The sequence below is a fragment of the Psammomys obesus genome, unplaced genomic scaffold, assembly GCF_907164565.1.
Source record: "Psammomys obesus unplaced genomic scaffold, mPsaObe1.curated_primary_1811, whole genome shotgun sequence".
Lineage (NCBI taxonomy): Eukaryota > Metazoa > Chordata > Mammalia > Rodentia > Muridae > Psammomys > Psammomys obesus.
This window is the reverse complement of record NW_026596079.1, coordinates 32,591,486-32,603,004: the sequence shown is the minus strand read 5'-3', so window position 1 is coordinate 32,603,004 and position 11,519 is coordinate 32,591,486. Positions and strand designations below refer to the sequence as shown.

Genomic DNA, 11,519 nt, shown 5'->3' with positions numbered 1-11,519 from the left:
GTGTGATGGCATATTAATGGCTTATTGATCAAACATTGATGAGTTTTAATACAGGTGATGTCCAAAGGTTACTGAAGATAAGTCATAAGTGACCTGTCTACTATTTTTAGATGGATTAGATAGATACATCAGATATAAAACAAACTGTAGAGAGGAAGAAACTTGAGGGAGATTCATTGGTTAATGACTTGCAAAAGAATTGCATTATTGTACCTAACGAAATAGAGACCATGTAAATGAATCTGGAGGAATCCTGAGTCTAGTTTGATGTGACTTTAAGAAACGAACCAAAGGGGCAAGAAACAGGACAGGAGCCTACCACAGGGGGCCTCTGAAAGACTCTTCCTAGCAGTGTATCAAAGCAGATGCTGAGACTTATAACCAAACCTTTGGTAGAGTGCAGGGAATCATATGATAAAAGGGGGACTTAGTATGACCTGGAGAGGACAGGAGCACCACAAGGACAAAATATATCAGGGCATGGGATCCTCTATGAGACTGTTTCTCCAACCAAGGACCTTGTATGGATATGACCTAGAACCCCTGCTCAGATGTAGCCCATGGTAGCTCAGTATCCAAGTGGATACCCTAGTAATGGGAACAGGAACTATTTCTGACATGAACTCAATGACTAGCTCCTTTACCCCCCGCCCTCTGAGGGAGGAACAGCCTTGCTAGGCCACAGAGGAGGACATTGCAGCCAGTAATGAAGATATGTGATAAGCTAGGGTCAGATGGAAGGGGAGGAGGACCTCCCCTAGCAGTGGACTTGGAAAGGGACAAGGAGAAGATGAGGGAGGAAGGGTGGGATTAGGAGGGAATGAGGGAGGGGTCTACAGCTGGGATACAAAGTAAACAACCTGTGATTAATATTAAAAAAATAAAAATTAAAAAAGGAAAGAAAAAAGAAAGAAATCAACCGATTAGACCATTCAGAATGTATTGATATGGATCGAAAGATTCTGATAAGAAATGAAAATTTTGTTTCTAAGTTCCGTGTGTGATTTCCAGTAAGACAGGACATGACTTAGCTACTAATTGCTTATAGATAATCTCAGTAAAAACTGCTTCTTTGGAATATTACTGGTGGGATACTGTTCATCAGTGTGAAAGTTAAGTGGAAATGGGCAATTATAAAAACACAAATATATGCATGCATATATGTACGTATAACAGTAGTATTTTAAGAAGAAGTCACAGACTGGAGAGGGAGCCAGAGGAGTGGGAGACAGTGAGAGAGGAGTGAAAGTAATGTTACCACACGCTGGGTGAAAGGTGCAGAGCTATGTCCAGAGCCTCAGAGAAAGTTCAGCGGCTTATAAGTTAGACAGAGAGTTCAAGTGTTAGCTGCAGTTTTAAAAATTAACGAAAGTCATATGAAGAGGTATGACTTTTTGTTAAGAGGTATGATTTTTTTTTTTGTTTGTTTGCTCACTAAGAGCCAATAAAGACTGAGTGCTTCATAAAGCATGCTTTTGCAAGGCTGTCCCCAGAAGATGGAGTACTTTGACATTTTTATAATGTCCTGCATCTGGATCCCACTGACAGTGTGGCATTTAGGCTCTGGTATAAGTGAGTTGGGATATTATCTCTCTCAGCACAAAACAAAATCTCCTAGGAAAGTAAAGTAGCCATTTGCATGAGGACAAAATGGTACACAAAGAAAAAAAAAGAGCTTTAATGTTTTTCAAGGTTATGAGCTTACAAAATAAAGGTTTTCAGGCTTTTAAATGAATCTATAAAATAATGACACCATAATAAAAATTGCAATATTATTTTGTTTGCCAACCCAATAGGTCACCAGGGAATTATCCCTAGCTCCCACTTGTATAGTAAAAATTAGATAAATTAGATAAAGCACAAGAAAGATTAATTTTATTTCCTTCAGTTATGAAGTAAAAGGCAAAAGTATAAAAAACTTGAAATAAGAAAGTGAATACTTTAGCAAGTAGAAAATATCAAATCAAAATTTCTTAGAATATATAAAAGCTACCAAATGTCACAAATGTTCTCTAAATCATTTTGTTTTTCATGAAGTTTATGTCCCTGCAAAAATTATAATCAGGTCCTACTTAGTTATATTTCATGATTTCCAGGACATATTTTTCTCTTTTTTTAATTAAATTTTTTATTTTTTATATTAGTTACAGTTTATAAACTTTGTATCCTAACTGTAGCCCCCTCCTTCATTCCCTCCAACCCTACCCTCTCTCCTCATCTCCTCCCTGCCCCTCTCTAAGTCTAGTGATAGGGGAGGGGCTCCTCCCCTTCCATCTGACCCTAGCATATCAGGTCTCCTCAGGACTGGCTGCAATGTCCTCCCATATTTTTCTCTTAATAGAAACAGAAAAAAAAAGTTTATAGCTGAGGCCTTTCTTTAGATCCAAATTCAGTCAGATTGAATTTCTGTTATAGTATTAATTTATTTCCAAAGTAACTTCTTACCTACTCTACTCTGTTTTTCCTGGAACTTGTTGATTACTCAAACCAACAGGGATCTATGCTCCACTCATTCTTCCTTAACCTCTTTCCATGTCTTACCTAGTCTGAAATCTATCTCTAGAGTGAGGACACTGACTCCTAAGATTCGGGCTCATGCATTCATTACCCAGAGAGTGAAGGAGCTATTCTCTTGAGAGTATTTTCTCTTGGTATTTAGTTATTGCCAAGAGATGAAAGTTTAGTGTTTAAATATTTTTAAACAAAATGCTTAATTTCTTTGATTTCATTGTGATAATATACCATTAATTTGCTGTGTAGAAAGTATGATCTCTACCAGCATATAAATATTTTGATTTTTAGTGTATTGCCACTTAATAAAAAATTCAGGCTAAAGCACTTCTTCCCTTTTTGAAAAACAGCGAAACCTCTTTAGAGGAAGTAATTTTCTGACTTTGGATTAGCTGTCAGTTATATTCCCTTCACCTATATTTTGTTATCTGTTTCAAATACCTATAAATATAATGCATTTTATTATGTTATAATGCCTCATTTTATTGTGTTTCAGACAAAATAATTTAAAATACATCTTTTGCATCAGAGAACAGGGTTTTTATTCATTTCACATCAGTGATTTGAATCCAGTAAAATGTACCCAATTTAAAATCATTAAATGCTTAGTTTTTTACTTTGTACTTAATTCCAAGCATGACCGTCATGATGAAACCTAGGATTAGACCCACAGTTTGTATTACAGCTACTGGGGAGTAGGGATTTATCTAACTCTTGGTGCCATGCCCAGTATGTGGCAAGTTCATGAAATTCAACATTGCTATTACTGTCATAACACCAATAATTTTAAGGAGGAACAACCTACAATTTAAAAATAAAAGTGAATCAACATTGAAGTGATTCCTGCTGCCAGGATTCCTGTACATTACAATACTTTAAAAATAGCATTTTAAAACTGTAAATTATGGCAAGTGGTCTTTAAGAGAAACAATGGAATAAAGAACAGTGTTTAGGAGGTTATTTTCAGGTAAATATGAGTAAAATTGAATATGTTACCATTAAAATGTTGTATTTATAATAAAAAGAGAAATTCTGTCATCATCTGTACATTCATTATGGATCAGTTTTATGGCTTCCTTAACTGTGTTGTTTTTTGTGACCAGAGATGTAACTTAACAAGTTTTTCTTTGCATATAGTAGTCTTCTGAGTCTTTTACTAAGAGAAGTATGTAAGATATTTTATGATTACAGGCAAATATCTGTATGTTAATTACATCTGTAGATCTTACACCTTTTCTTAGGGAATGATCTAAACATTTGTTAAACAGTGATAGGATGTAAAGCAGTGCTGAATACAGTTTCCATTTTTTAAATTTTAACTTTTAAATTTATTAATTTTTTGCTTTTAATTTTTTTTGTTTAGTTGTTCATTTGAAATCTCAGTCATAGTCCCCATCCTTCTCTCGTCCTGGTCCACACTCCCTTCCTCTCCCCCTCTTCTCTACCCCTCAGGAAAGGAAGGGCCCTCTAACCCACCCCAACACTTCAAATCACATCAGGACTGAGCACATCTTCCATGGGGGCCTGGGAAGGCACCCCCACTAGGAGGAAGTGATGGAAAAGCATGCAACAGAGTCCGTGTCAGAAACAGCTCCCCGGACCCCTGACTAAGAAACCCACAAGAAAACCAAGTTGCCCATTGGGTATATATGTGTAGGCGGCCTGATCCAGTCCATGTAAGGTCCTTTTTTGGTGCTTTAATCTCTGCAGCAGCCCCAACCTACCCCTCTGGCCTTAGGCTAGTTGGCTCTGCTGGTCTTCTCTTGAAGCTCCTGAGCCCTCTGGGTCCTTTTATCCCTTCACTTTTCTGTAAAGCTCCCTGCTCTCCACCTAATCTTTGGCTGTGAGTCTGTGAGGCTGTTTTGGTTCTTTTCTGGGTGGAGCCTCTCAGAAAATAGCCATTCTGAGAACACAGTTTCTATTGACTTTAAAAACTATTGAAAGAATGAAGAATGAATTTAAAGATTCTGATTTCATTGTATTTTTTTAATTTTCCATACCTTGGCTTCACATTATGAGTCACTCCCATTCTGGAGGCTTGAGAATCACTCAGGGTATTACAGTTTTATATCCATTCAGATGGTATCTATTTCTTAGGGTGCTTAAATGTACTCCCACCCACAGAGATGGTCTTTGAACTTTAAAACATTTTATTTACATTTCCTCTCAGTGGTAATTCAATAACTCTGAGCTATACTAAGATATACAAAGAACATTTCATAGTTTCTTGAATTTGTCCTTTGATCGAAGTTTACTAGGAATTTTTGAGGTAGGGTCCTCAGGAGTATATATGAGAAAAAAAAACAAAGTCATCAAAGTGTGAAAATGTCACAACACAAGCTATTTGTTTGTATTGTAATAAAAATGAAATTAATAAAAAAAATTGAAAAGAATTTCTATATAATTATGTTAAGTGATAGAGAAATGAAGTTAAGAAATATAGTAGCAATCATTACTGTCCTAGAATTTAGGAAAACTCTCCTATAATGTTTTTTAAGTGATGTATCATGAATCCCAGAACACATCACAACAGAATGAGAATGAGACACTTGTTTTTTCCTTAGAAGTCAGGTTCTTATCTAGGCTATCTTCCAGCCACCTGCTAACTACACACAACTCCAAGTTCCAAACAAATAAATGTTTTATTTTATAACAATTGCTTATTCCTGAGCTTCAGGTATAAGAATGAACTACATAGGGTATCAAGTTAACATTGAAAGTGACTTGAAAATGATCCTAGAGGCCAATTGTTTTTTTTTGTTGTTGTTGTTGTTGTTGTTGTTTCGGTGTGTGGATTATTTTAAAGTGTGGATTTAGAGACTATTCCTCCACCCCTGTGATATCTTAATTTCTTTTTGTTTAAAAATTAAATTTGTTTTCTGACAACTCTCTTTATGGTTACTTTCATGTCCATTTTTATCTTTTTCCCACTCTGGTCAGCCTACACTTTTCCCCAGTTCCCTCTGAAGGGCAGTGAATGCAGAGCCTTTGGCTGCCTAAGGTGATGAGAAAATGACAGCTGAGTGCTCATGCCCAAGCAGGGCATCTATACTACTACCCCTTGCAAGTATTAGCAAATATCACCAAAAAGCTGGCAGAGAGTACCTATTCAGTGCCAGGGAGAAGAACTATTAAATGCTAACTCCTTGTAGGAGGTGTGTGTGTGTGTGTGTGTGTGTGTGTGTGTGTGTGTGTGTGTTTCAAATACACATGGACAAGAGGTATATTTCTCTGGCAATTAAATAGGAAATTTGGATATAGATGTGTTGGGGTTTTCCAAGCGAAAAATAAAATGGAATTAAAAGAACTGGACAGCTAAATACTCCAAAGGTTACCTAACACTTTAAGAACAATATTCGGGTAATATTGAATCTACTTTTCTACTTTCTATTACTTTTTATTTTTCCTTTTGTCTTTTTAAAAAGAAAGAGATATTTAACTTTTTCCTGGCACAAGGATTCATTTAAAATTACTTTCATTTGGTAATTTTATGTTAATACAGTGTATTTAGATCACATTCACCTCCCTCTCCCACAAAACCCCTCCCGGAACTCACTACAGATGGCTTCAGTTGTTTCTTTCCATATCCATGTCTTTCTTACCTTACTTCTGAATACATACATCAAAATTAATTATTCTATTTGATGATGCTCTTTCCCAATTTAGTCTTTGCTATTTTTTCTTCAAATTCAAAATTTTTTTGAAATTTTAATTTTTATGAAAATATCAATTAGTTTATTCACTTTGTATCCCATCTGTAGCCCCCTTTCTCCCCTTCCTCCCTCTCTTTTCTCCTCCTATGCTTCTCTCCAAGTCCACTGATAGGGGAGGTCCTCTTCTCCTTCCATCTGACCCTACCCTATCAGTCTCATCAGGACTGGCTGCATTGTCTTCCTCTGTGGCCTGGTAAGGCTGCCCCCCCACCCCTTCAGTGGGAGGTGATCAAAGAGCCAACCCAAATTTATTTGGGTTAAATTCATTCTATTGATCTGCAGTAATGTTCTTTACAAATGTAGAATTAAGTTGGAAGGCTTATCATGCATTTCTTACATTTCTTTCTGTCCCTGTTTTCACTCCTCCACTGAAAGAGTTTGTAGTTGTCTTTACCTGGGCTGGCCAAGGCCCCAGGTAAATAATAAAAATAATCCTTGTATTGCATATAAAGATGCTTTCATTGTCAGTTTTACTTTGCTTATGGTTCATTATCTTAGGGCATAATCCCAAGACTGTCTTTACTTCCTTACTGAGAATAAAGTGGCAGCAGAAGTTTTGATGTTAGTCGACAGCTTTTATTGTGTGAGTTCTATTAAAAGCCCTAGTTTCAGTCAGTGAGCCTAACTCCAGCCGTCCATCTCATATACTAGCGTTAGCACTGCGACTCTACAGAGTACAAACTGTCATCTATGGCAGCTTACTCCAAACGTGACCCTGAAATCATTATACCTGCAACTATCATTATGCCTTCTACTTAGGTCATGCGGGTAGACCACGTCTAGCTTTTGAATGATTTTTGGTCTTTTATCTATTGTGTTCTAAAAGTATAACTATCTTTTTATTTTCACAGAGTGAAATAGTTTAAACTCCATAGAAATATTTTTTAATCTTCACTAGAAATCATTTTTAATTTCAAAACATTTATTTTTCTCTTGCTGTATAACAAGTTACCACAAATATAGAAGTTTAAAGCCTCAATGGGTCAGAAGTCTGATGTGGGTTAGCTGGTATAGGTTTTCATGCCCAAATCAAGGTATTGACAAGAGTGTGATCCCGTCTGTGTTCCACAGTCCTCATCAGAGGCCACTGGTTCTGTGTTGAGCTCCTTTAGAGGAGTGCATGACTGAGGTGGAACTTTCCTTGCTAATGTTGAATGGAAAGTAGCCTTGGATCTTTGGGCCTTGGGCCTCAAATTCTTGTCACTGGGCCCCGTCTTTGTACATCAAGGAATACAGCAACAGAGCTCTTTACCTTCCTTTACAGGTTTGTCTGATTAAGCTGTCCAACTTCATTAACTCAAAGCGACTGATGAGTTTCAGAAGAAGGGAGAAGCACATGCTGTTTATCTCCGTATTTTCATCTAAAAGGGTCGTAGCTTATCTAAGAGTAATGTCCCAAGGACAACTGAAACTTTACACATCTGGACCTGTAATAATACTGTGTTAGTTGTAATGTCAAGCTGCAGAAATCCTAGTTTTAATAGAGGAACAATGAATTTGATAAACATTTGTTGCTGATTATTGCTTCAAGCTTCATGTGTTGTTCTATGAGGTAGCAACTTTGGAGAATTCTCTTAACAATTCTAAGTATTCCCATAGGTCATATTCTGTCACAATTAATATATTAAGTAACCCATCTAAGAAAGGAGCATTCTATCTTTTTGTCTTTTGTCTTTGCTGCTGAGACAGGGCTTCTCTGTGTTGCCCTGGCAGTTCTAAAACTTGCTCTGTAAAGCAGGCTGGCTTAGAACTAAGATATCTGCCTGCTTCTGCCGTCTAAGTGCTGGGATTAAAGGCATGCATCATCATAGCCAGACAACATTTTTTAATAGCTAAAATTTAAAGATGAACCTAGCTTTGTAAGTGACTGCATATATAATTCTTTGTATTTCTTTGTGTACAATGTAAAACAACTAAAATTTAATCATATTTTGGGCTTAATAAAAATCTGGACTATATATAATTAATTAGCACATAGAAAGTTATTTGATAGACTTGAATGTTATTACTTAGCATTACATTATATGTCAATTATCTTCAAAGTATGTATTATTTCCATTGACAGTAATTTAATGTAATACAGTATAGAGTTATTGATCAACAAAAGAGATCAAATAACAACAGATAAATTCTATGGACATTGTTAATTTTTTTTGACACATATATATGAGTAAACACTTCCTAAGTGGGATCTATATGATGAAATTAGTATATATAAAGCATTTTGATAGACTTGGGTAGTATTACTTAAATTCATTATATATCATTTATCCACAAAGTATATATCATTTCCATAGACAAAAATTCAAATGTTATACAGTATGAGTTAGTTAAAAAACAAGAGATCGAAGAACAACAGATAGACTTCAATGCATATGTTAATTTTTGATACATACACATGTGTAAAAGCATAATAAGTCAATCATAAATTGATGCTTTGTAAATAAACAAAAATTGGCCACATGCCTGTGGAGCCTTGTGTGGGCGAGTAGAGGAGGGACCCTGTGCTTGAGTGTGCATATAAAGACTGGGAGGTGGGAGGTGCTGCTGGCAGGCAATGCCCGCAGAGCTAACTCTTCATGAGAGAGACTATGAGGTCTGGGATGGGAGCTCTCACTCTTGGCTGAGAAAGACTGCATGAGCCTGTCCCAGTGGCAATGACAGCCTAGGAAAAATTAAAATAAAAATTTGCCAATAATGATGATTTTTAAATTGGAGATAAATCTAATTGGGAATAATAAAACATGAATAATTAAGAGAAAAATATAGTCTACTAAATAAAGAAAAATGCCTTAAAATGATAAGCAAAAAAACCCCAAAACAATCAGTTCAACTATATCTAAAAATATTTCTGTTCAGAAGAGATATGTACTGACTAGTTTTATGTCAGCTTGACATAATTTAGAGTCATTTTGGAAGATGGAATCTCAACCAAGAACACATCCCAACACAATTGACTGTGGACAAGCCTGTGATACATTTTCCAGATATTTTATGGATGTAGGAGGGCCCAGATTTCTGTAAGTAGTCTAACCTCAGGGCTGGTGTTCCTATATGCTCTAAGAAGGCAGGTTTGGCAAGTCATGGAAAGCAAGCCAGTAAGAAGCACTTCTAAATAGCCTCTGCTCTAGTTTCTGCCCAGATTTCTATCAGTGATGGACTGTTACCAGGAAGTATAAGCTGAAATAGTCCTTCCTCCAATACACACACACACACACACACACACACACACACACACACACACACACGTTTCTTTCAGCCCTGGCACTTTAATACAGCAATTGAAACACTAACTATGACAATTTACAACAGGTACAGTAAACAGATGGATGACAAAAAAAGAGTCTCAATGTCCAAATATACCAAAATTTTAACTGCTATGTTAAAAATTCGATTACTTTGGCACGTCTTTCAAAACAGAATTTTCTTGCTTTATTATGGGTATATATTATTTCTTCATTCTTGAACCGACTGTCAGGTATATCGCATGCATGTGTACTACCATGGGAGAAATAAACATGGCATATCACAAAGCCATCTCCATGAGAACATGGAGAACGGTTTAAAATTCAGGTTTCTAACTCCCACCTCATTCCTATTTAAACTCACTTTGAAACTGGCAATTCTTTCCATCTTGTAAAATGTTGGATTAATTCTTTCTCTTAGCTGTAGTTTGTAAGTAAAATTCATTTCTCGCTATGAAATATCAGTTTTCCATAGTTCTCTTCATAAATTGATTCTAAAACTTATTCTACAGAAATCTTTAGCATGCTAGGACCTGTTAATACTTATTGATTGGACTAGTTAGTTGCAGTTTCTCTGTCCAGAAGAGTCAGTCCTCTCAATGGGACCATGTTTCCTTTGACATTTTCTGTTATTGAAAATATTTCATTCCTATACAAATATTTCATTCCTATACAATTAATGTTTCAAATTGTATAGTGAAAACAAATTGCCTATTTTCTTGTATAAGCCATAAGTGGTATTCCTGGTGGAAAAGTAAATAGAAAAGTAGATTAGCTCAAAAAAAAAAAAAAAGAACATTTGAAAAACAAAATGGCCAATTTTCCATACTCATGCTTAAAATCTGAGATTGTCGATGTTCGGGCTTGAATGCACAATGTCTCATGTAGGCTGCAGCTAGAGGCACTGTTTGGGAAATTGGGGAAGTCTTAGGAGGTGGAACCCCCTCTCTTCTCTACCCCAGCAAGATGCCCAAAGGAAAGAAGGCCAAGGAGAAGAAGGTGGCTCCAACCGCCGCCATCGTGAAGAAACAGGAGTCTAAAAAGGTGGTCAATCCTTTGTTTGAGAAAAGGACCAAGAACTTTGGCATTGGGCAGGATATCCAGTCCGAAAGAGATATCACAAGCTTCCTCAGTGGCCCTGCTACATTATGCTGCAGCGGCAAAGGGCTAACCTCGATAAGCGGCTCAATGTACCTCCTGTCATTAACCAGTTCACCCAGGCCCTGGATCCGCGAACAGCTACCCAGCTGCTTATGCTTGCCTGCAAGCACAGGCCAGAGACAAAGCAGGAGAAGCAGCAGAGGCTACTGGCTGGTGCTGAGAAGAAAGCTGCTGGGAAAGGAGACTAAGAGACCCCCTGCCCTTCCAGCAGGGGTCAGTACAGTCATCATTTTGGAGGTGAACAAGAAGTCTCAGTTGGTGGCGAATTTCTCCATTGAGCTGGCTGTTTTCCTATCTGCCCTGTGTCGAAAGATGCGGGTCCCCTACTGCATCATGAAGGGAGAGGCCAGGCTAGCGCGGCTGGTCCCCAGGAAGACAGACTTGCTCCACTGTTGCCTTCACACCGGTTAATGTGGAAGACAAGGGGTGCTATGTCTAAGCTGGTGGAAGCTGTTAGGATCAGTTATAATAATAGATACAATGAGATCTGCCGCCACTGGGGAGGCAATGTCTGGGTCCTAAATGTGTGGCTCACATTGCCAAGCCAGAAACGGCAAAGGCTAAAGAACTCGCCACTAAAAAGGTTAAAGGCACACTGCTAAATTTCTGTACATAAATATAATTACAACATTATTTTAAAAAAGTAAAAAGGAAGTGAATCCTCACTGGAAGAAGTGGATAATTATGGTTAGGTATGGGGGCTTAATAATGTTGTCTCAATTCCTGGTTTACTCTTTACTTCCAGAGTGTGGATGCCATGAATAAGTCAGTCCAGTTCTTAAGAATACATGTCATGTTGTAGGTGACGATTAATATTTACTATTGGTTTATCTTTTATTAACTCTGCTATTAATCCTAAACAGCTGTGTAACCAAATCACCACACAGAG

At 37.1% G+C, this 11,519-nt stretch overlaps 1 pseudogene; it reads left to right on the top strand.

Moving 5' to 3' along the window:
* Positions 1-10,435: 10,435 nt before the first annotated feature.
* Positions 10,436-11,246, top strand: LOC129690850 (60S ribosomal protein L7a-like; annotated as a pseudogene).
* Positions 11,247-11,519: the final 273 nt, after the last annotated feature.